Source organism: Trachinotus anak, unplaced genomic scaffold, assembly GCF_046630095.1.
Source record: "Trachinotus anak isolate AG129_WGS33_773 ecotype Australia unplaced genomic scaffold, CSIRO_AGI_Tana_v1 ptg000033l, whole genome shotgun sequence".
In the NCBI taxonomy this organism is placed as follows: domain Eukaryota; kingdom Metazoa; phylum Chordata; class Actinopteri; order Carangiformes; family Carangidae; genus Trachinotus; species Trachinotus anak.
Genome location: NW_027273884.1, coordinates 4809702 through 4835468, shown reverse-complemented (window position 1 = coordinate 4835468; position 25767 = coordinate 4809702). Strand labels below are relative to the sequence as shown.

The following is a 25767-nucleotide window of genomic DNA, read 5'->3' as shown; positions in this document are numbered from 1 at the left end:
AAAGCGTTAATTAACAGCGAGCCAGCAACAGCCAGAGACTTCCTTTAAGTTTGCATCCTGTATGTGTCTCAGTTCTCTGAATGATCCCAGGCCAAACACTGTGCTCTGAACCACGAGTGCAGCTCATCCTGCCTTTTAAAGGCACAAATTTGTGTCTCTCCCATTTGAAATAAATGCACTGCACATGTTCCACATGCCTGGCAGCCCCCCACCCCCCATCCCTCCTCCATTCTCCCTCTTTCCTTTCACTCCCTCACTCCATCTCCACCCGAGCCGTGGGAAGAACTGACTCTGGGAGCAGACAGTCTGCAGCCCTGAATAAATGTATAAGAGGGAGAAGGGGAAGGGAGGGCGCATTAGCAGGCAGAGGGAGAGCAAGGGAGGGAGAGAGAACATATTGAGTGTTGGAGGACATACATGCACAGTGTACAGAGGGAGAGTTACACAGATAGAGGGAGAAAGACTCACAGAGAGGAGGAAAGCAGTTCAGCCTGTAGGGCTGAGAAGGGAGAGAGAGCCTTTCAGCTCCCTGCCATCGTCTCTCCCTCTCCTCCCTGCACATACACATGCTCATACACACTCCCACCCTCTCTCTCTAACACACGCACACGCACACACACAGGCACGATTGCTTTAGGGTAAACCAGTCGGCTTTGGCAGTCCTCTCTTTTGTTGTTTTTGCTATTGGTTAGTCTTAGCGGCAGCGCGGCGTGCGCCTCCACCGCCGGGGTGGGTGCATGTGTATGTGTGTGTGTGTGGAGTCTGCGAGGCAAGTGTGTGAAGGATGCCACTAGCAGGACCCGGGTAAGTCAGCGTTCCTTCCTTCTTTCCCTTTCATCCTTCCTCTCTCTGCTTTTCCTTTCCCTCTCTTTCTTTGAGCTTTTTCTCTCGTTTCCCTCTCTCTGATGTGTAGTCTCTCCATCTCGCCCGGGATGCTCGCTTCTCTCCTCCTACTGTGCACATCCGCTGTGAGCAGCTCTCCTCTCTCTCTCTCTCTCTCTCTCCCTCTCTCTCTCTCTCTGTGCCTTCCCTCCTCCTTGTGTCTCTCTCGGTCTGCGTTACACCGTCTCCTCCCGACTGCGCTCTCGCCATCCCTGCTCCTCTCGCCTGTTTCCTCTGCTCTCTCTCTCTCTCTCTCTCTCTCTCTCTCTCTCTCTCTCTCTCTCTCTCCCACCGTCTCGCTCCCTCTCCAGGCTGTGCCTCATTGGTGTGTCCTGATTCTCTTTTTCCATTAGGCTTCGGGCCCATTGGTCGCCCGCCTTCCAGCCATTATCTCCACTCCTCCACCCCTCTGTCATCCTTTCTCCCTCCGCTCTCCCTCCTTCCCTCATTCCCAGTCATCTCGCAAGTCGTAAAAATGATTTGCATGCAGGAGGAGAGCAGAACTTTGCAGTGAGCACAGTGAGTGAACTGGGAGAGAGTGAGGGAGAGAAGTAAAGGAAAAGACTTGAAAAAAAGGACGCGTTCTGGAGAGCAGGAGGAAAAGTTTAAAGAGAAGACTGCAGTTGGTAGGTAACTTGCACTTGTTCATTCCTTCTTATGTCGTAGCTTTTCCATTGAAGGTACATCTGCAATATAACATGTTTGAGTGGGATACAATGCTAAATGTATCTTAAATCTGAGGCAGATTAGCATCTTAGTCTTAATTCTACACATCTTTTGTGTTAATTGCTCCGGTGTCCTGTTGCTCAGACAGGTGTAGAGGTGTGATCTTGCCTTACAGGTGCAGTGAGAAAAAGTAGAAGCAGGTTGAGATCATTTGGTGACTTCAGTATTGTTCCAGTCGTGTGGCACAGCAATGACTGAAAATATCAAGTGTATTTTGCATTGCTTTTGACTCTCTAAATTGGTTGCTGAACGTTGGAGGTGTTTGTCCCTCCTGAATGCAGCTGAATTAGACATAAATCACGTGATATTTATTTCACAAAGCTGCATTTAGAAGTGAAGCCCTTCATTCGTAACAGAAACACCCATTTAAAAGTTTGTTCTGTAAGTTCTGAGCGTCTGCCATGCACAGAGCTGCACTGCAAACTTCTGTGTTGAAGAATAGGACACTTTTTTGAAGACATATACATTTGTGTAGCTGTTTAATACTATATTATTATTATTATTAAGAATTAATTTAACTTTTTTTTTTCTTCATTTTGCTTCTTAGTTAAAATCAGTTTCTTGTTTGTTTGATGTGTTGTGTTTGCCATCACTGACGTCTGCGAGGACACTGTTGTGTGTCGTGGGAAGGGACAGGTGCTGTGGCTGCCACAAAACAATGAGAGGTGGTGGAGGTAGACACAGAGAAGAGACAGGTGAAGGGACAGAAGAGGATCTGAAGTTGGAAGAGTTTCAGATGCAGTCGAGTCTTTGCCCGAGCTGCATGCATATAAACAATCATACACACATGCGCACTAGTCCCTCCGGTCAGTATTTCATCCTACACACTGTATTTTTCTGGTTTGTAACAAAAGACAATGCAGATGTTGTTGTGTGTGTGTGTGTGTGTGTGTGTGTGTGTGTGTGTGTGTGTGTGTGTGCGCTCCTGTGGGTGGCATACACTGTATACACACAGCAGAAGGCAGATGCGCTGCAACATGCTTCATTCTGTCAAGACAAACAAAGCTCTGATACAAAGTGAGCTACTTATGTCTCCCTTGCCCAAAATGTGTCAGACTGAGCGCTTCTCATGTCAACAAATGATGGAGACAATATTTGGAGACATCTGGGGAGACTGTGAGGGATTCTAACAGCACATTCCCCATGCCAAGATTTTTGCTGCCAAGAAACCAACCTACAGGATGTAGGTGCAGTAAAAGTCCATTTAAGTATCTATAAGTCTTTAGCTATAGATTCAGTCTGATTTTATCGTGACGCCATTATCAGAGAGGGTTAGCAGTAAGAATGGTGAGCTGTTGTATTTAGTATAGTTTCCCACAGTGGCCTGTGTCTCCGTGTCACTTTATTGAGGTGGCTGGGACAAGCCGCTTAGCAGGAGGTAAAGCCATGTTGTTTGGGATGTTCCTTTAGCTGGAAGAGGAAAGAAATGTCTTGCTTGTTAGAGGGAGACTTGTGTTGGTGTGCCGAGAATGTGTCTCTTTGACTGTGTGTGTGTGTGTGTTTGTGCCACCGCGGTGCCTGATGTGCTTTGCTGAGCGAGCCGAGGACAGGGAGACAGCTGAATGTGATTAAATTATAGAGGGAAAGCACGCTACCCAGGTCTTACTGAGACCAACATTGCGGGAACCCCCTCCCTTCCTCACTACCATCGTCTCTTTCTCTCTCTCTCTCTCTCTCTCTCTCTCTTTCACCATCTCTTGCTCTTTGCCTCTCTCGCTCTGGTATGAAAGTAGAAGAACCCAGCCCCTCATAATCACAATAGTCTCGTCAGAGCTGGAGGGGGGAGGAAATTGGGTGTTGATGGGATTGCTGAATATGGACTGTAAGGTCACACGAAACATACTGATGCACTATACTTGGCACTGTCAAGTGTGGCAGCAATTCCTTCTGTATTTTGTTATTGTTCTAAATTGTAAGTATTCAGCTATGTCTAAGCGAAGTAATCTAATGTAACAAAGAAAACCTGCCGAATATATAATAATAATAGCCTTGCATGGGAAACACTGTATGTCCCTTATTCCTCAGCAGCCTAATGGATGAGTTGCAAAAAGCCTCCTGGGGATCCCCCCTGCATGCAACTGGCAGGGATGGAGTGGGGATTGGGGGGCAGCCACGCGCTAATATTAGCCTCCATGTTGAGCGGCTGGAGTGCACATCCACACGCTACGCTTAGCATGTCTGAGCCATGTACTACCATAGCATGACTCTGCATTCATGCCAGACTGTGTAATCCGCTGCCGTGGTCACTTTTTAATTGCCCTCACATATGGAAGTAGCCAAAAATATGAATTTACAAAACATTCAAATGTATTCAGACATATTACAATATAATACAATATTTTGCCAGTTTCAAACTGTAAACATATTAGTATTTTATTTTAATTCTGAGTGAAGCCATCTGCAACAAGTAATGCTGAAATTGTCTTTTACATAAAAATTGGGAGAAAAAAAAGAATAAATAAATGAATAAAATTAAAAAATGAATTTTAATTTTACACTTGGATTCCAGCAAACAAAATTTGGTGGGAGGCCAGTGAGGGATCACATCCTTGTTCCATTGGTTGAGCGAACAGGATCAGGAGAGAACCTCATACACCCTCCGTGTGAGGCTCCTTATACAGTGCAACACAATGTTACATCAAATATTCCTATGACAAAAAATAAGGATTGTAAAATTAGAAATTGTATTCCACCTTTAAACGGGTGAAGATGATTTAACCTCAAATTACATCCCTGTGCACACCCAGAACCTGTGCTCAGTGTGTCACAGTAACTCTGCTGTGCTGGATACAGCTGTGTACTGTGTGACCTCCCCAGCACAGAGCAGCTCACCCTCTCCGCCTGCAGCGAAGGCTCAGGCAGGCTCACAGACTGGCCTTCTAACATAGCTTGCCCTTGACGTCAGGCTGTGGTGCACCTACAGAACTGCTGGCTTGCAATATATCTGCCGACACCATTGAGGGTGTCTGCTGTTTTTCCTCATGATGAATCATAGGCACAAATCGATCAGGCAGCATCTGGGAAAAATTTCAACATTTGGTCACCAATAAAATATATATATATTTTTTTTCTCTCTCCCTAACTTGCCAGAAAGATCGGTCTGTGAACGTGTATCCTCGTGAACCTCGGTGAAGATACAACAGGGAATCAATGCGATTGGTCAGGCCACGGTGGAGAAGGGATTGATCTATTTGAGCAGACACAATGTCAATACTGACGTCTACTCAGTGTAAGATGGAGCTGCTCTCGTGTCCTTCACACATGCATTCCTTGACACGCTTGCTGCTACAGGCTATTAATTATGGCACATTCATCACTCAGACCCAAATTCATGAGTTGCAGCAATCTTTGGAAAACCTAACTTTGTGTTATTGCTGCTGTATTTAATAACTAAAATACTGCGGTCAGTGACAATATATATTATTTATTTTAAAGGTAAAGACAATTTTAACTAAATAACTAAATTACACTCTTCTGTATGACCAGATAAACAAAATCTTATTGTTTTGTGTTCTTGTATGTTTATTTTTAAAAGATGCTTTTCTATAATTTTACTTTGAATAATTTTTTGCATAGTATGATGAGTGAAAACACCTGAAGATGTGGTTTTTGGTTGTGCCAACGTTGGTCTCATATCCACTTGTATAATTACTTATATCCACATGTATAATTACTTGCATAATTGGTAGCTGTCATGTCACTAGTGGAATTAAAAAAGAAAGATTGTACCTACTTGTTACTGGCTAAGGTAATAATACTGCATATGACAGGTTCCTGCCTAGATCTGGTTGTTTGTCCCCCTTGTAAAAAAAAAAAAGAGAATAGAGATAATAAGAGAGAAATACGATGTGGGTATCCCTCCAGAGATAGCTCAGGGGCCCCCCCTCCCCCCCACCACACACACTCGCACACACCTCTGTGCCTTTCCTCAGGGAAAACATGATCTATCTCCTGGCGGGCAGGCCAATTAAAAACCAATCAGGCTACTTGAAGTGTGCTGGTAATGGGAAAGCCACGGCAGTGGAGGAAGTGGGGTTGATTAATGGACATTTTCACCTTGTGGCATAACAGCCTCCCACAGGCATCCATCACCTCGGGGGACAACGCTCACCTAAACACCAGACCCCACACCCATCCGGCAGTGTCACACATATAAGCTGCAAATTTCTGTGTGGGTGATGATGTGTGCCAGACTAGATTAGAGCATCTATGATTAGCTTGCCTGACCTGTGAGGCCACTGTGATCATTTGTGTAAGGCAGCATCCTGACTAAATCTGGGCTGCGTGTCGCTCTGCACGAGACATTAGAGATTATTCCTGGTCAACTCTGTGGAAATACAACCGCTGGAATCCTCCTATAGTATTAATAGCTGAACCTCTGCCCTCTGTTGATATTCACAGGCTTCAGAGTTGGTGTCGCTGCCTATTTTTGTTGTTTTGTTGGATAAAAGCTGGACTTTCCCACAGGGTGCAGACACATTTTTAACAGTAGAGTCAAGACGCTTTCGCTAAGGAGGAGTGAAACCGGTGTGTTTGTGTCTTTCCCTCTGGTGCCATTGTAAGGCAGCAAGCATTCAAAAGAAAAGTATTAAATGGTGTGAGCGAGGTTCGTTCCATTTCAGGAGCTGCTGTGACCTACTTCACACAGCCAGGCAGCTAGCTGTAAATAAGGATTTTCATAACCTGGTTTGGCCTTTCCCATTAGAGGCACAACTGTGCCTTGAAGAATATTACAAGGAGCACAGGACCAGCTGCTTAGAGCGCTGTTACGATATCATCAAAGCACTGACCTTGAGACTGCTTGTGTTGTTGTCATGTGATTACAATTAGTTTTAGTAATGCATTTAATCTGAACCGAAGGTTGTGTGTGCAATAGAAAGGGAAGATACACAAGCAGGCAGTTCAGTCGTTTGTGCCCCCCGCTAAACCTTCTGTATGGTAATGTTTTCTATATTCAATTTCAATTCAATTTTATTTGTATAGCGCCAAATCATAATATACATTATCTCAAGGCACTTTACAGGGTAAGGTCAAGACCTTACTTTGTTACAGAGAAAAACCCAACAGTTCCCACAAAGAGCAAGCGCTTGGCGACAGGGGGGAGGAAAAACTCCCTTTTAACAGGAAGAAACCTCCAACAGAACCGGGCTCAGGGTGGGCGGCCGTCTGCCTCGACCGGTTGGGTTTAGGAGGAGATAAAAAAGAGGGGGTGGGGGGAGGAGAGAGGAGAGAAGAGAGAGAGAGAGAGACCAGGAACAGCTGTATAGGTAATGGTGTTATCAATAATAATGATAATCCACCATCCTGCCTACACACACACCATCAGAGAGGAGGAAATATCAGAGTCTAATTCCAGCTAGTTTAGTGAGCCAAAGCTCCCATTCATTAAGCTGTAGCTGGAAGTTGACATGAAGCTCAACCAAACTGTCTGCCTGATGTCACTGGTGCTAGGGTACGCAGGTATGATCAAATACATGCTTAGGATCAGATAATTCTAAACGTGCAGAAACGTGAATAATGATTTGGCTCATATATGAACAGAGAACTTGTACCAAGCACCAAACAACAACCAACCAAGCACAAGGTAGCTGCAAGTCAGCTTTACTATATTTTACCTGTGAAAGAAATTTACTTGACACAAAGTGAAATTTATGTTCAAGTTCTTCCCGTTTCATTTGCATATAGATTTACATATTGAATCAGCGGCAACATTCACACCTGCTGACATTTTCTCTCTCCAAACAATAAATATGATGAATCAGGGAAGCCAATTTCAATCACAACACCACCTCCTCAGTAATTATGCTATCCCTGTAGCATCACTTCTGAGAGTCAAGTCCCCACATTTTCTTAAAGGTCCTATATTGTATGAAGTGAAATTTCCATGTCTTTTTTTGATTATAGGTTCTATATTGTGACTGTACTCAGTCCACAGAGAAATGCACACAGCCTGTATTCAGAAACTGAGCCTGAAAACAAGCCGTCAGGACTTCTGTAACTTTGTGATGTCACAACAAAGCAGTCACCGCCCTCAGCCATGGTCCAAGCCTGGCCTATCCGGACCCACCAACCAGCCTTGCAGGATTTGGTTTCTCTGAGTGTTTACTTGAAATCTGTTATATTTTTATTACATCCCCGTGTACAGAAAAGTTGGGACAATGTTGAAAGGCTGAAATGTTATTATTTTATGAAAAATATCTGCTCAATTTGAATTTGATGCAGCAACATGTTTCTAAAAAGTTGGGACAGGGTCATGTTTACCTCTGTGTTCATCAGCTCTTCTTTTAACAACACTCTGTAAACGTTCAGGAGCTGAGGAGATCAGCTGCTGGAGTTTTGATCGTGAAATGTCCCATTCTTGTCTGATATAGGATTTCAACTGCTCAACAGTTCGGGGTCTCCTTTGTCGAATTTTCAGTTTCATGATGCTCCAGATGTTTTCAGTGGGTGACAGGTCTGGACTGCAGACAGGTCAGTTTAGCATCTGGACTCTTCTACTACAGAGCCATGCTGCTGTAATACTCTCAGAATGTGGTTTGGTATTGTCTTGCTGAAATATTCAAGTCCTTCTCTGAAGAAGACGTTGTCTGGATGGCAGCATATGTTGCTCCAAAACCTGTATATGCCGTTCAGCATTAATGGAGCCTTCCCAGATGTCCAAGCTACCCAAGCCATGGGCACTAATGCCCCCCCACCCCATAACGGATGCTGGCTTTTGAACTGTGCGCTGATAACAAGCTGGATGGTCCCTCTCCTCTGTAGCCTGGAGGACGCAGCGTCCATGATTTCCAAAAAGAATCTGAAATTTTGATTGGTCAGACCACAGGACAGTTTTCCATCTCACCTCAGACCATCTTAAATGAGCTCAGGCCCAGAGAAGTCAGCAACGTTTCTGGATCATGTTTAGATATGGTTTCTTCTCTGCATGGTAGAGTTTCAACCTGCATTTGTGGATGAAGGGATGAAGCGACAAACTGTGTTCACAGACAGTGGTTTTCAGAAGTGTTCCTGAGCCCATGCAGTGATTTCCACTATAGTATCGTGTCTGTTTTTAATGCAGAGCTGCCTGAAGACCTGAAGATTGTCCGTTTGCCTACAGAGATTTCTCCAGATTGTCTGAACCTTTTAGTGATATTATGAAATGTAGATGCTGAAATTCCCAAATTCTTTGCAATTTTACATTGAAGAACATTATTCTCAAATTGTTGAACTATTTGCAACACCTCTACCCATCTTCACAGCACAGAGACTCTGCCTCTCTGGAGCCTCTTTTTATACCCAATCATCTGTTGACCTGTTACCAATTAACCTAATTAGTTTTGACATATTCAACCAGAGATATTTTGTTTGTTTATTCCAGTCTTTTGTCGCCCCTGACCCAACTTATTTAAAAACGTGTTGCTGGCATCAAATTCAAATTGAGCAGGGATAGAGAGCAATCGAGTGACATGCAGCAAACAGTCCAGCCGGCCAGGAGTCAAACCAGCGACTCACCGCTCAGGCCATTTGCACCCATGTGGTATTCGCCTATAACCACTGAGCTATCGGATTGTCCCAGTCAGAACATTCTTCGGGTCAGATAAACAAAGGGTTTGACCAGGGCCTGATACGTAACTCTCACCACCACTGTTCACTGAGTCCTGCAAGTCAAGGTATCCAGGAATCAATGTATGAGAAAAAGATAAGGAACAAAGGAAAAAAAAATGAAAAGAAAAGAAAAGAAAAGAGGACTCTGCTAGGCCAGTCTGGGGGAAAGTGGTGTGATATTGGAAAATGATTACCAAACAGGCATCCATTATTCAACAGGGCAATCAGGGAGGGCACAATCTCCTTATTTATGCTAGCTCTGTAAATCAGATTTGTCGGTTTTGATCACTCTAAAATCTCCCAGTCGCACGGCGGCAATATTGGGCGAATATTACACTGTCTAATGGGTAATTGATGACGGCATGTGACACCGATCGAAACGAATGTACGGCCTACAGGAACAAGCTGGGGGGAGGCTGGAGGTGTGGAGCGTAGCGTCGCTTTCAGAAGGCGTATTAGAGGTCTCCTCATATAATCTAGACTTGATGGTTCCTCTATAAATCCAGAACTGTATGCTCCACTGACTAAAGAGGGCACTGTGTTGTTTCAGTCCGGAGTAAAAGTAGTTATTGTTATAGACAGTAAAACAGCTGATTTTTGTGATAATATTTTTGCTATGCTGTTTGTTTTGTGTGTACTCAGTAATTACATTTGACACATGTTTAAAAAGAAGAGTAAAAAGTGAAAATTCAAAATAACACGTCCAGTGTGGAGGACAAGTGTGTTTTGGACAAGGATGAGTCTCTGTGTGCGTATGCAAATAAATGTGCGTCATTGTTTTATGCATGAGTGTGTGTGTGTGTGTATGTGTGTGTGTGTGTGTGTGTGTGTGTGTGTGTGTGTGTGTGTGAGGTCTATTCTACAGTGTCGGGAGGCAGGCAGGCAGACATGATGTGCTCTGAGTCGCAGTGTCTCTGTGAGGGTGGCCTGACCCCTGCCTTCAGCTCCACTTCACAGGACAGCAGCAAATGAGAGGTGTCATTGCATGACAGCAGCACAGCCCCTCTTTAGAACTGACGGCTCTTCGAACGAACGCGCACAAACACACACACGCACACACACACACACACACACACACACACACACACACACACACGCCATACCAAATGTGTGAATGTGTGCAGGCATATGTGTACACATGCATGCAAACGTGCAAGTTGAGGCAAATGCTTGCAACAGTTGGAACATAAACAGACAGTGATGCATCAATATTTACACACATGCACACACACACACACACACGCACGCACACACACACACACACACACACACAAACTCCCAGGAAGCACAGGAAATACAGCACAGATCAATAGCTTTGTTTCATGAACATACAGCTTTTGTTTGGGGAACAATGATTTGGATTCAGTTTTGACCACCTAGTGCTTATGGCTTGCTTTGTCTAGCTCTGAAAATCAAACTCAGATGCAGAAAGGATTGTGTCAGACAACAATCCAAGCACGCTCATTTTTGATTCGGTTCCCTTTTAAGGGGCGGCAGAACGATCTTTGGAATTGGAAAGGCCATTTTAGTTTGGATAATCTGTCTTTCTCTCGTGTGCATTTGAGTCCCATCGATCACTGTGTTTTTGAGTCCAGGTTTTTGGAACCTGGTTGTAGCGTGACATTTTGTCAGAGAGGCTCAGTTGTCAGTAAATCCATTGCACACAGGTAAGAGAACGCAATCTCAGCATGTGATCACAAATAAGAACAGTTTGTTTGTTGCTACTTTTAGGGAATTACAACAAGCAGAGCGAGATCTGAAGTCATTACGGTATAAGAACAGGCATTCCTGTTTCTGACAGAGATGTAACATAAAGCCTGATATTTACATTAAATAACAATGGCATGTTGAAAACGGTACAACAACAAAAGACATAAGACACTGTTATCTGTGTGAGCTCAGGCTAAGTGAAGTGGCACGGCAGGGACTGACGTGTGAAATATTTAGGAAATGTGATAAAGAGAAAGTGGACCTCAAGTCTCGTGTGTTTGTCTGCTCTATATCTCTGTGTGTGTGTGTGTGTGTGAGCTTCTAAGTGTGAGTGAGTGTAGAAGTAGACAGAGATGCCGCTCCTTAAATTCGGGCATATCCACCTGCCACCTGGAGGCCTCCTCAGACAGCCCCCTGAAACCGCTGACGAGGCACCTCTGGGCATACCTCCTCACTTCACCCAACACACACACACACACACGCGCAGTTCTAGTTGCTCCGTCTCTCCTTGTGTACCCTCTCCCTGTCCTCTGCTCCCTCCTGTCATTTCCTTCATCTTAGCCTGTGTCTGTCTTCCTGTCTGTGAACGCACACTCTCTCCCGCCTCTCCTCCGCTCTTCACCTGTCTGTCTCTCCTCCCCCTGTCTATCCTTTCGCCGTGGCTCTGAATGCAGTGCATCTCTGTTTCATTGTTATCCTGGTTCTCTGTAACAGGATTTTCCCTGTCCTGTCCCAGTAGATGATTAGTTCAGATGTAACTGAGAAGGAGGGGGGGGATTAGGGGTGAGGGGGGGGTTGTCGGTGCAAGTTTTGGCTTCACTTCTTCCTCTCAGTTCAGCGGTTAATGAGGGGGATGGATCACATATTGACTGTTAACAAGGAGGATGCCATCATTTGTTATTCCCCCTCACCAGTTGTGCCCCACAGTCCCATGCATAATAAATCAGACCCTCGGTGTCAGCACTGGTCTCTGCGTGCAGACAAGAAAGACATAGTGTGTAGTGTGATCTTCTACAAAATGCAGGAGAAGACTCTTGCTTCCCCTCCATTGCTGCAATGTATTCAGGTCATTGCCAGGTTTGTTAAAATGCCTCTCTGCTTTGCCTGTGTTAAGCTCCCCCATCTTCTTCATTTTTACTCAGATCTGTGTACCCCCCTGTCCTGAATAAATAGTGCTTTAGTCTCAACCCTCACCGCCGCTGCTCACTTCCCAAAAGAAGGCACTGCCCTGCTCATGTAAGTGACCTAATTTTCCTGCTCGGCCCAGCGTTTTCTGATGTGAGCCGTTCCAAAATAGCTTGGCTACAGCAAAGCGTGGCAAACTCATTTCCATCTTGCATAACAGGGACCAAACACCCCCCACCCCCTTCTAAGCTCAATGGCAAGATGGCAAATACTCTCACAGGCTGAATATCAGATTCCCCCCTCATTGTACGAGGAGGAGTGCGATATGAATTTCACTAATTCACTTGCATCCCAGCGTTTGTGCATTATTTCTCCTCTGCCTCTGATGTTTATTGAACATGTCAGTTCTGAGCGTAAGCCTGACTTGGTTGGTGGATTAATAGAATAGACAGTAGGTGCTAGGGATGGGAAAGGAAACAAAATTGCACTGTAAGGGGTGAATCAAAAGGACTCAGGGCAACACATTTCAACAATATCGTCTATACTATGAGCTGTAAAATGTTTTGTACCATAACAGCATCAGGTTATTCATATGGTACGGGAAACCCATCACTTTGCAGGGCGTATATAATATCACAGTAAGATGACATTACAGAACCAGTATAAGGACCGTACATGCATTTGGCCCCGTATCTACTCCCTGTCATTGAATTGGCTTTGCATGGAGATAATGAGGAGTAGGGGGTTGAGAGAGGAATCATTATTTTACCCATGGCTGCAGTGCTTCTTAACGGGGTCTGTAGGGCGCCTTCACAAAGCTAATGTAGAGAAATGGAAACAGATGGAAGGCATGATTATTTGATCTGCAAAGAGCTCTTGGTGGGCTTTGTAGTAACTGGACTAGACTGCTTAGAGGCAAGAGAGTGGGTTGTATATGTCTTTGGGTGTGTGTGTGTGTGTGTATGTGTGTGTTCTGAGGGAAGTGCATTAATTTGCCTGGGTGTGGATGGCTATTGTTTGTGCGTGGATGCCGGCGTGCACGTGCAAGTGTATTTGTCCATCTGTTCCCATGTTTGAATGCATCGCACGTGCCTGTGTGTGTGTGTTTGCATGCTCCCCCAATAACAATGAGATTATTTGTCTCATATGCCAAACATATGGCCGTATAATTGGGATTGAGCAGTGAGCAAAGATACAGGTAGAAAGCTTGTGCAGACAGTTCTCACAGTATACGCAGTGTATACTGTATGCAGGTGTCTAGGGTTTGTGCTGGGGGCTGTTTGTGTGCTGCTCTTGCTACATGCTACCTCGCCATGCTTGCTGTTAATTCCTGGACCTGTGGGCAGCAGCAAGATTGATTATGTGCGTGAAGGGCGCTCCATTCTGAAATGTTCATTCACAGATACACATTTGCAGAAATGCACTCACAGAGCGCAGGACTCATCTTCTCTGCTTCACTCCTACATGCATGCTGTATATAGGCTGTAGATATTTATCTATGCGTGCATAGGTGTTAGTGCTTCTACTCTACCAGATGTTGACCAAAAAAAAAAAAAAAAGAACATTCCCACTGCGAAAAGTCATAAGTGATGAACACACATCAAACATACAGAGGCATGCGGCTCCATACTGTACAACCCACTCACAATAGAGAGAGAATTAGTCAGGCTCTGTGTTATTTTATTGATCTTACTGCAATGCTGGAGCTCTTACATATAGAGAGTGTTCACAGCTGCAGCAGCAAACCCCTGTACTAGCACCGGGTAGATTGGTCTTGATGTGACAGAGGGGCACACACACATACATAACACTACTTTGTGCATGCAGATAAACCAAATATACACACACAGACACACGCAGGCACTCTTACAAAACATACAGTCTCTCACTTTAGTCCTCCTCTATCTTTGTCCAACACACACACACACACACAGGCACACACATACAATGTCAGCGAATGGGGTACATTATCACATGTGGTGCCTTGTCAGGCACGGGGTTGGAGGACGTGGCTGGCTGGTGTGTGTGTGCGTGACTGGCGGGCCACACCTGTCAACAGTACTCCATAGGCTGGGTGGTGATGCTATCTGACAGCCTGGCTGCCATGGCAGGATGTGTGTGCATGTGTGCGTGTGTGTGTTCCGTGACCGTTTGGATGAGTCACTGTTATGCCTCCGCTGCTATGTTCCCCAGAGGACCCTCTAGTGTCTGACTGGTGTTTTCAGTGCGTGTGTGTGGTTGTGTGTGGTTGTCTTTTTTTGTCTGGCTGTGTGTTCAGACCCTATTAACAGCTGGCCTCTTACTCACACAGTAAACAAACACGTTGAACCATCAAATTTTTTTGCGATCTAGTCTCCACTGTGCCTCTGCAACACGTTCAAATATGTGGTGTGCAAAAAAACACTCACTCTCTTCATCTGCCGTGCGCTCGTGTCCGTAACACAGCAATCTGCTTCAGTTCACGGGAAGGATTTACATTGAAGAACAACACCTTTGCCAAATTGGCTCGTTGTCATGCAAATCACGCTGCTTTAAACTTAATGTTTGAGCCCACTTCACGTCGCATGTAGCAAACGACTACTTTCTGGATGCGACTCTCAGGCACCGTCCTTCAATCATAGCCACCACAAGACCCAGCATTATGAAGCAGCTGTACCCTCCAGTGCCTCTCAGCAGCACATGCATTTGGCTGAAATATTCAGCCCGGCTCCCAGCGTTACCTTGCATGTATAATTACCGGATATGCTGCCTGCCGCTGATAACTCTCCCAAACAATGTTTGAAGGGGGAAGGCGGCGATGAATTCCCAATGAAGTGTGAAAAAGACTGATTAAAATTGCCGTGGTCAAAAGCCAGCACACCAGTGTGTTCTGCTCTCACGGACCAGGGGAGATGGGGAGACAGGCTCTGCAGTTAAGATAGCTGGCTTTTTTTTCTATACAGTGCCAGGGATTGATTTTTGGTTTCTATTTTAGTCGACAGTGGAAATTATATTGGCATGCATTTTTATATTTTTGTGTTTTAGCTGAGCTATCGTCATAATAAAAAGAAATAATAATAATTGGTGTAATTTTTAAACATGTAATAGTTCCATCCAGTAAATGGTTGGGTGCTTACATTCTCATCTACATATTCATATATACATATATACATATATACATATATACATACACATAGATAGATAGATAGATAGATAGATAGATAGATCTGTGTTTGTGCGTGTGTGTCTTCCAGAGCCCAGCCGCCCAGGAGCCTATTTGCAGAGGGGAGGGAGGGAGGGATGGATGGCGTCTCGTTCGAGGCGTGTGGGCGTCAAGCTCAGGGCACCTAATTACAACCCTGGCTCCCACAGCCTGCCTGCATCTCCCTCAGCCCCCATGTTTGGGTGCATCTTCCTTGGCAGAGTCAGATGATACGCTCCCCTTGTCTCCGAAGCTTTGGTCTCAGGAGGGCTCCACCTTAGCACAAAGCATGGCTGTGTCTGATTAGCCAGCTTAAATGAGATCCCCAGCTAACTGGCTATATTGTCATTGTCTTTGTTGACAGTTATGAGATGGGCTGCCAGACAGCCATCCGGTATGTTTAGCTCGTTAGCCTGATCAGGAGATTTCTATATCATGTCTAACAAACATGGGCGTCACAGATCTGTTGGGACCTCATTTGGACTACTCTAGTTGAGAAACTAGTTAGCCAGATAGCTAGCTATGGATCTTTGTGCTAACAAGCCCTGACTAACATAGAGAGGGCCTTTTTTCCTTCCATTCTTTCCTTGTACACTGATGTATAGTTCAATAATTGGTGGTTATTAGTGAGCTTGCTGGAAGAGGAGCTGGGTAGCTGGTTAACCCTTTACTCCCTGACAGGACTGCAGTTGTCTTTTATCTCATTTCAGAGGATTAAAAGGCAGCGAGATGGCAACAGAGAGTAGGAGAGAGACAGAGACAGAGATGGATGCCTATAGTGGGGGTTGGTTATTATTTTTTGCCAACAGCAGATGCCATGCACAGTGGTTTCAACTGGGCACACTTTAAAGCACAACACAGCTGCCTTCTCTGCATCTGGGCACCAGATAGAAAGAGGAGGAGAGGAGGAGAGAGAGAGGTAGAAGAGAACCAGAAAAAAAGAATGAGAGAGAGAAAAGGAGAGAGCAGGAAACAGAGGGAACACAAAGGATGAAGAAGGAGAGAGAGGAAGAAACAAAGGCTGACACAGATAACATCTATCAGCGCAGCAGAAACATGGGCCGGGTTTACCATTATAAATAGAGAGATACCCACATCCCCCCTCCCACCTCATCCCCAGTTTAGTATTCCCTTCCAAAAGCTGGGAACCACTAACTGGGCCAATCCACAACAGGGATTAGCTATCGAGCTGCAGAGGCATTTAAATATGCTCATAGCAAGCTCTGTGCTTTATGTGGGAGTGACTGTAAACACAAATATATACTGAGGTGTGAGGAAGAACGAAATAAGGAAAAAAAAGAAATGGATGGTTCACTATTGTTTTTAACACTACAGAGGAGACATGTCACAATGAGAATAGAAAGGTTGAAGCATTCCATTAAAATATCTCTATTTTAAGATTCAACGGTGAAATAAACAGGATACTGCAGAAAGAAAGAAAGAAAGAAAGAAAGAAAGAAAGAAAGAAAGAAAGAAAGAAAGAAAGAAAGAAAGAAAAAGAAATGCAAATAATAACAATAACAATACAAATAAATGCAAAAATGAAGGAGATGAATGCAGCACATAACACATTAGCGAGACAGAAAAGTGTGGAGATATGTTGTTGAAGATGTGGACTGTACATGTATTCACTTTAGTGAATGTGTCATATACAGCTCTGTACATTCTCAGTGCTCACGTCGCTCTTTGAAAAGCTCCCATTGAGCTGTGCAATATGGAAAATTGAGGTAGATTGAAATTGTCTCTCTCACTCCTTACCTGTGGACAGTGGCACAGGGCAAAGGTCAGCACCACTGAAAAGGGAATTATACACTGTTAATATTTTACAATATGTATATTTTCAAAGACCATTGCACTACAGCATGCTTGTTTCTCTCTATCCAGCCCCCCCCCCCCCGCCTCCTCTTCCCTTCCCTTTTGTTCTACCTCTATTACAGTTGTCCTTGACTGCTGAGTGAGCGCGCAATGCAGCCTTTGGTTGAGAGGAGCCAGTCAAACGCTCTCTCACTCTCCTGTTGAGACAAGAATAAGACAGGACATGGGGGAGCGAGAGAGGGAGAGAGAAAGGATAGCAAGGAAAGAGAGGAGAGAGAGCCTTTTTTTCCAATTCAGCAAACATACTCCTGAAGCCACAAAGAGCTTTGAATGAGATAGGACGAGTATTAGCAGGATGTTGGCCTGATGACTAAGCGTCTGAAGACAGCGGAGAGCTCCGGGCATCTTGTTTGGAAAGACAGTCAATGAATAGACATTGTCTGCCAAGAAAGGAACCCTCATAAATTGTGGTGCATCATTCCCTGAGTTGTGCTGTAGAGCTCTCGGTCCTGGAAAACCCGCTCCTGCTCATTGTGGAATGGCAAGGTGTCATTCATGATCCCATATTAACGTAAATACTACAGACAAAGACTTGAGGGAAAACTGCAGAAGCTTTTCATGACAGTGTGGCGGCCCCTCCATCAAATATGACATTAAACCCCAGTGGTTAGTGGTCACGTAGCATCCGATCTGAAGAGGCTTCTTTCATAACACCAGACATGTCAGTAAATTTCCTGTGGTGGAATTGAAGTGAGCACCAGCTATTATAGAATGGGGGTTAAGGGTTCATGTTTGTCATTTTACAAATCACCTTGACACAGACGGACATACAGTAAGACGAGCAAATAAACAGATCACAGACAGATGGACAGGCAGACAGGTAAACAGGCCGATAGACGGGCAGGCAAACAAATAGAGACACAAACAGATGACAAATAGACAGGCAGATAGTCGGGCAGATTGGCAGAGCGGCTGACAGCCTGGCCGCTTTCCGGCAGAGGGGTACTGGCTAGAAAGAGTGGCTGGCAGGCAGACAGGCAGATGGACAGGCAGGAACCCATGCACACAGACAGACACACAGACACAAAAGCAGACAGACAGGAGGACTGGAAGAGTCATAGATAGAGGGACTGGCTGGAAGAGAGACATGCATGCAGAGCAGCAGACAGAGAGGCAGGCAGAGAGGCTGCCAGACAGACATGCACTGTTGGTAGCAGGACAGGCAGTTGGCGTAGATAGGAGACATGGGGACAGCAAGTGCCTCCGGCGGAGAGGGAGAGCGAGATGGAGGGAGACAGAAATAGAGGAAGAGAGAGAGAGTGAGAGCGTGAGAGAGAGAGAGAGAGAGAGAGAGAGAGGGATGAGGTCAGTGCACGGCTGGCTGGCTGACTGTTGATCTGTGGCACTGGGCTGGCAGAAGAGGCTCCTCAGGGAGAGAGCTGCTCCACACAGCCTGCGTCTACATCCCCCCCAGCCATCCACCCATCCCTTCATCCCTCCATCCCCCAGCTGGGAAGGAGAGACAAGGCTGTGAAGGGAGAGACTTTTAGCAAACAGTGGCACGGAGAGGTGAAAGGAGGGAAACGTGTACAAAATTAGGAGTCAGAGGGACAAATGCCATCCAGAAATGGTTTGGGGGAATAAAAACAAAAGTGAAGGCTCTGAATCAGGTGGAGAAATAAGCTCCTCTCTTTTCCTCTCCTCTCCTCTCCTCTCCTCTCCCTTCTTTTCCTCTCCTCTCCTCTCCTCCTCTCAAACACTATTGAAGGACACAGTGACAGGACTTGCTCCCACGTGGGGCTCTACATGCACCCCAGGCTTTTAGAAAGGGGGACATGTGATATTCACTGTGCCTCTCGTCTGATGATGAAACAGAAACACAAATTCTACACTGCACCATAACTCCTTCAGTGAACATTTTGCTGAGAAACTGGAGTATAAATACATTTCTTCATCACCAGTTCAGAAAAAGTTCCATAGTCAATATTTACTTAGTCAATAATTTCCTTTCATTTATTTGAATTACAGTGAAGTGCCGAGGAAGTAATATGCAAAAGGTTTCATTCATTTTTCAAATCAGACCTAAGCAGAGCTGTTACTGGTATGTGTCCTATAATATTTCCCGATCGTATTTCCAGACCAGCTGAGATAAAATGTCTTGCTCACTGGTGAAAATGCTTGCATGATAAAGGAAATGTCTTTGGCTCTGCTATAAGAGTCTGTGGAGGTATTTTCAGGGCACAGACGTAATGTTAGAATATTATGGTCGTTTTGACTTACCCCATGTTTGGACAGTTGAAATATTGAATCAGTACGTCGATATGTGATTTGAGGTGCTGGGGATGTGTTTTTTTTTTATGTCTTTCTCTCAGCTAGAGTTACACAAGGTTAATGTTACAGCCGTGTGTGGGAGTATGAATGTGTGTGTGTGTGCGTGTGTGTACGTGTGTGTTTTGCTGCAGGGTGCAAAGCTGCTCCAAATGTCCATCTGCCGAGTTCACAATCCACCTGAGCCCACTCACACATGATGCAGCCCCCCCTCCCCACCCCAATCCAACAACACGTACACATGCAATTGCACACATGTGTCTCATACACATATTCACACAGGCACACGCAGGAACGTGACATAGCTCAGAGCCTCAATTATTCAGTACATACCAGCGCGGCCATGCTGACAGTTTTCCTTGTTCCACTTGTGTTCAGACCTATCCTTATTCCCACAGTCATTTGCATAAAAGCATCCCACCTTTTCTCGAGCTGTCACCTTGATGTAGCTGCAATACGCAGTGTGATATCAACATAACAAGTTTTCTGACAAAAATCCAGAAATGCACATATACATATTTCACAACAGGTGTTAAGAGAAGTATGGGGTGAAGGAAAGAATGCAGCGGAAACACACACACATACACAAACACGCAGACAAAACAGGCACGAGCAAAAATCCATGTACGTCCTGCCATACATACAATGTATGTCCGCATGTACGTTTTCCATACACACACTCAGCTCTTGTTTGCAGATGATTGTTTTTTCAGTTTGTATTTCAGTGTGGGCATGTGTGTTTGGCACTCCAAGTGCAAAGCTGATAATTATTGAAACGAGCTTGTGACTCAGTGTCGCTACCACTCTGGCAAGATCTCTGAACCAAATTCATTTACAAGAGCCACATAAAGCACCTGTTTCTTTTCTAAGGTTTTTTTTTTTTTTTTCTGTGACACTAGGCTCAGTCACTATATTTTCTTAAAGACAAAGTGTGTGAGCTGTAATGTTGAAAATAAATGCTGCTTCAGTGGGTGCTGTGCTCACTCATTCGTCATCCGAGCCAGCCAACATCAGCTCTACTGTGGCCAAACAGGTGCCAGGCTGCTGATATTTAGCAGGTCTCTGAAAATGTGCAGGAATTTTGGATCCTTTTGTTCCACGTGGATTTTTTAAGATTTCATATCTGAGGCAGTGATTTGATTGTTGTGGCAATTTCCTTTGCTTATTATTGCAGGACAGTTTGATTAGAAAAGTCATTAAATTGTATATGTATTATATTGCATTCATTTTCCTGCTGGTAGCCATTAACAGAGCACCACGCAGTGACTAACACAGACCACAGACCCTTTTCACAGTGCACAGATGTTACTAATTACATTAAAGATGACTCTGTTCTAATGTCCCAGTATAGTAAACCATAACAGAAATGAATGTACAATACACAGCAAATGTAATGCCATTTTTACTAGTAGCTTGTATTAAGTTTATTAAGTGTGTTAAGGTGACTTTGTGGTACCTTAAGTATTTAAAACTGAGTATTAAAAGTTGGCATTAAATAGCTTGTCAGATATGTAGACTTTACTTATTCTTTTCTGAGTTTTTTTTTCCTTCTTGAATCACAGCTTTGCATATTTAAATTTTATTCAAGCTAAGTTATTGTAATGTGTCTTTGTTTGGTTTTGCAGAAATACATGTTTATATTTCTCAAAACAAAGTATTAACAAAACTCATGTATCATACAGAAAATAGTATTGGAAACATGGAGTAATACGAGAGCATTGGCAAACAACAAAGGCTCCGGGCTGGAATACACAGGACATAGTGTGTATGGAAATCAGATCACAGCAAAGGCTCCTGTTTTTATGGGTTTTTCATTAATGACACAGTGGCTATGGGGCTAAATGTTGCATCTGCATGTGCAGGTTTAACATCTGGGGGTGCCGAGCCCTCAGTGGGATTTACACTTATTTATACTGAAACAAATCACTTCTTTCCGAAACCGATGATCCAACATTCACACACACCTCACGCTGTGATTGACCTGCTGTGTGGAGGTGAGAGAGGAGCCAGGCATTGTGCTTCTCTCCCAGCTCCCCTTTTTTCATTTGTTACACATTTGTTTTGGGACTTTTAATGTGAAAAACCAAGTGCGACAATGTGAATGTCTTTCTGGATATGCATCATTATGTAACCCTTGATAACAAGTTAACACTGTTGATAATAGACAGTCAATTGAATAAAAAGACAAGATAAATAATAACACCATCAGATCTGAGTCAGAATTATGTTTAATCATTACAAGAAAAAAAAATTCATGGGCAGCCACTCTGTTTTGGTTAAAACCAGTGCACCTGTCAGTCAGGGCTGGTTGCTTGGCCTGAATCCTCACGGGGCTGCTGTGTGTGTGGTCAGGCGGTCTCGTTTTCTACTGCTGGAGTTGGGTGTGCTGTTCTGCTCCGATTGTGTCTGGATGATGGCATAGAAAGTGCCGTCACAGTTGAGTTCCAACTTGCTTGAAACCCTGGTGATTGCACACCGTAAATTGCTGGGGTGCTGCACTGCCCCTCGTAGCGTAGTTCTACCTTTTTCTTCATCAAGTAACATGCAATGTTTGAAGCTTTTCTCGAGAACCACTCATCCATAAAGCTTCACTCAGTCGACGCTGCACTTCTTTGGGTCCTCAGCAATACACCCGCCAAGTTTGAAATCGATTAGATGAGTGTTTGTCGAGGGAATCGAAATACAGATGGACGGAATACAGATTCCTCCGTTTGTGGTTGGATATGTGGAATGACTTCTGACCCTGCAGCTTGACCCTTGCAAACAGGGCTTCAGATTGTAAAGAGGGAGCAGTTTGCCCATGTGTGTACCACTGAGAACGCTCTCTGGGTTTTTCAGGAGGCTATTTTGAATTACCGTGTGACTCATTCAAATCCAAACCAATTCTGTCTCCTGTTGGCCAGCGCCTTTGACTCCCACACTGGAAGTATAGGTCCTATCTAAGCAGAGTGAGGGGACATTTTCTATTCCATTCTATTAGGCTGCTATTTTTGGTGCCACAGGATACCCAGTGACTGTGTAGAGCCTTGTCAGTGACGAATGTGTTTGTGTGAGAAACAGGGGTGGGGTGCCTTCCCACAGGAAAATGTGTGTGTGTGTGTGTGTGTGTGTGTGTGTGTGTGTGTGTGTGTGTGTGTGTGTGTGTATGTGTGTGTGTGTGTGTGTTTGAGATGGAAGGAACTGTAGGGATATTCACTGTTTTTTCTATCTTGCCTGCAGGACTATGTGTGTGACAGAGAGAGAGAAAGGGAGAGAGATGTGTGTGTGTACAGTGATGGGATGTTCTCTCTCTTTCTCCTGCTCTCTCTTCCTGGCTTGCTCCCCTGCAGTGATTCAGTGTGTGTGTGTATGCCCATTAGCTTGCCTGAGCGTGTGTATACCTCTGAATGTGAATGTCTGCAATGCTCTGTGTGTGTGTTTGTGTGTGTGTGTGTGTGTGTGTGTGTGTGAGTATGTGTGTGCGTGTGTGTGTGTTTGCCTGCCTGCTTTGGTGCCTATGCTGAGATAGAGCATGCCAAGCTGGAGGTACCTTTGTGTGAGCGTATGTGTGTGTGTGTGTGTGTGTGTGTGTGTGTGTGTGTGCATGCTGCGCCTGCTGTCATCCCGGGGTAAAGCCTCAGGACACATAGGGTCATGTGACAGACAGCCATATCTATCTATCTGCAGACTGCATCATTGGTATTCTGGGTAGACACAGGCAGCCAAGAAGGGGGTGGGGGGGCAGGGGAAGGAAGGAGAGACAGGAAAGAGAGAGAGAGAGATTGTGAGAGAGAAAGAGAGAGAGAGTTCGATGGAGAGAATGAGAAAAAAGACAGAGGGATTTTGTGAGAGAGAAAAAATAGAGAAGAGAACAATAGAGCTCATCAGTGCTTTGAGACCTGGGTGCAATCAGACACACACACACACACACACACACACACAAATGAGTACATGTATTTATACACTGTATACAGACCTGTGCACTCGCTTGCATGCCTGTACATGCACACAAACGTGCATTCAGTCATAGATCCGTCATGGTAACAGGGCAGGTGTGCACATACATCATGCATATGCACATGCACACACACACACACACACACACAAACACACACAGGGACGTCCTTGCAAATTCTTAAGCGAGATCAAAAAAGAATAAGAAGGAGGACAACGCCATGAGGACCAAATGTTGGAAAATGTCATCAACAGCAACACAAAAGGAGCTATTTCATTAGCGGGGGCGACGCTGTCCGACACGGCGTCGGTGTAGCATAGCTTCGGGTTAAACTCCCATCTGATGTGATGAAAGACAGCTAACCTTCAAAGACTCTCTGCAGTTCTTAATACTGCATACATACTGCCCACTGCTGCTTTTGTTTGATCCCACTGTCTGTCTACTGGAGAAAGACGTCTCTGTAAATAAGCATTCAGCCTTCATTGACAAACAGCCACATGCAGCAGTATCAGTTCCCTAACCACAGCTCAGGGTTTCATATCATTGACCAGCTAAACATTCAGATCTGCTTATATCCAAATGTCTGAGGACAAGTGGAGCAATGAGTCATGATTGGGGAGATGTTATCGTTGGTCTGTTAGACATCAGTTGCATTTTTCATGGACAACTTTTTTTTTAAATCCAGGGGCACTGAGAAAAAAATAGGCACAACAGATGTTTTTTGACGGAATGTGTCGCGTTTTTAACATTATACATACGGTATGTGCAACGCACCAGGACGAACTGACTTCACCAGGAGACTGCTCACTTATACATCCCTAACGATGAATCCATCAGATTACTACTAACTTTGTAGGTGGGTTTGAGTTTAATAGCATAAGCAGAGGATTTAAGATTTCAAAACAGTTATGCTTAAGAAATGTTGAGGTAGTTTACAGTGATGTCATCATATAGTTTGTCCATAAAACAGGACCAACAACTTTATTTTTCCATGATGGAATCTTATTAAAAATGTTTATGTCATGAAAAAAAAAGAAATCCCTTTCCTAGTATTTGGGTTTGGATGTATTTGAATGTAACAGTAAAATAAATCTACTGTCAGTGGTGCTCCTGGGTTACAGGAAGGACACTGAGCAGGTGACAGCCAAGTTTCAGTTTGATCTCAATCGCAAAACAGGAGGCAGAGCAGCTCGTCGTAGTGTGAAACGTCACCCCTGTAACCCGTTAGCTGCATCAGCTGTAGATTCCACTGGTTCATCAGTCTTTATTGACCGAACTGCGTTTTTCACATTCATTCTCTGATTATTGTTCAGACATGCAAGAGCAGAGCCATGGACATGCTGCACATCCCCAACAGCACAAGCAAAGAGAGGATCTTGAACGTGCCCTCATGGCATCATGTACAGCAGTGAGCTCGAATAGTGTCATTTTCTATAGGCAGAGGTGGCGTACAGCTCTGTTTTCCTGTGGCTATTTCAAGTCTTTGCTGTCTCACTCCTCGACCTTGGTGTTCTATAGCTGCTGGGGATGAGAGATGGTGTTAACACTTCTAAAGGCGTAAATCACCTCTCCCTCTCTTTCCCTCTCTCTCTCTCTCTCTCTCTCTCTCTCTCTCTCTCTCTCTGTCTGCCTCCCTCCCCACCACCACCATCTCTCTCTCCCCCTCACTGCAATGTTGTTCTCTTCACTCGCTATCTGTGCTGAGAGGTGATTGGAGTCTTCCCAGTCTGATAATGGGCCACATAAACACACTCCCACACACATACACACACACACACACACCTTTTTTACAGCCACAGAGCGGAGAGAGAGAGAGAGAGAGAGAGAGAGAGAAAGAGAAGGAGACTCATCAAGTAATTAAGGCCCTGGCTCTCCCTTGAAAATTAAAGGAATAGCCCTTTGCTCTTATCTCTCTCTTTCCCTCCTCTATCTCTCTCTCTCTCTCTCTCTCTCCCTCTCTCTGTCTCTCTCTCTTCCACTTCCTGCCGGGCTGATTGCTGTCTGGCTTCTCTTCTCACCTGAGTATTTCACTCTCTCTCCTAGGCAGCCAACCCATGGTGCATTGTGCTGGTGATTACCCCACTGTGGGTAATTGCGGTGGCGGTTCGCTCGATGTTATTTCCCCCACACTCTGCCCTTACAGAGGAGGAGGCAGCTCCCTTGAGAAAGAAGTCGGGTGGAGGGGTGCACTTTTAGCTGTGTGTGTGTCTTATTGGGAGGGGCAAACTAATAATGACTGCACTGCATGTGTTCCAGGGAGCTTTTAGAAAGAAAAAAAAACTTCACACATATATCTATAAAATCGTACCCAGACTGCTTGCATGGATGGTGTGTGTGTTTGTGAGCACGGTGCAGCTCAGGAGGTCACGCACACGGTCAGTTCCATCTCTCACGTCCTTGAAGAGAGAAGCGGGTCAGAAAAGTGCTTTTACCTTGGCTCACTCCTCCTCTTTGATAGGAGCAGGAAAGTCCTAAAGAG

General features: G+C 44.8%; 1 protein-coding gene across 7 annotated transcripts in view; it reads left to right on the top strand.

Annotated features, from left to right (window-relative positions):
- Positions 1–288: 288 nt before the first annotated feature.
- Positions 289–25767, top strand: part of myt1lb (myelin transcription factor 1-like, b) — a 94615-nt gene continuing 69136 nt past the window's right edge. For 6 of the 7 annotated variants that reach the window (XM_071471368.1, XM_071471371.1, XM_071471370.1 and 3 more), the window contains exon 1: positions 1052–1508. The gene's annotated coding sequence lies outside the window, so the exon portion shown is untranslated. Of the gene's footprint in view, positions 805–1051; positions 1509–25767 lie in introns of those variants that run through there. The other variant, XM_071471366.1, reaches the window with a different exon arrangement.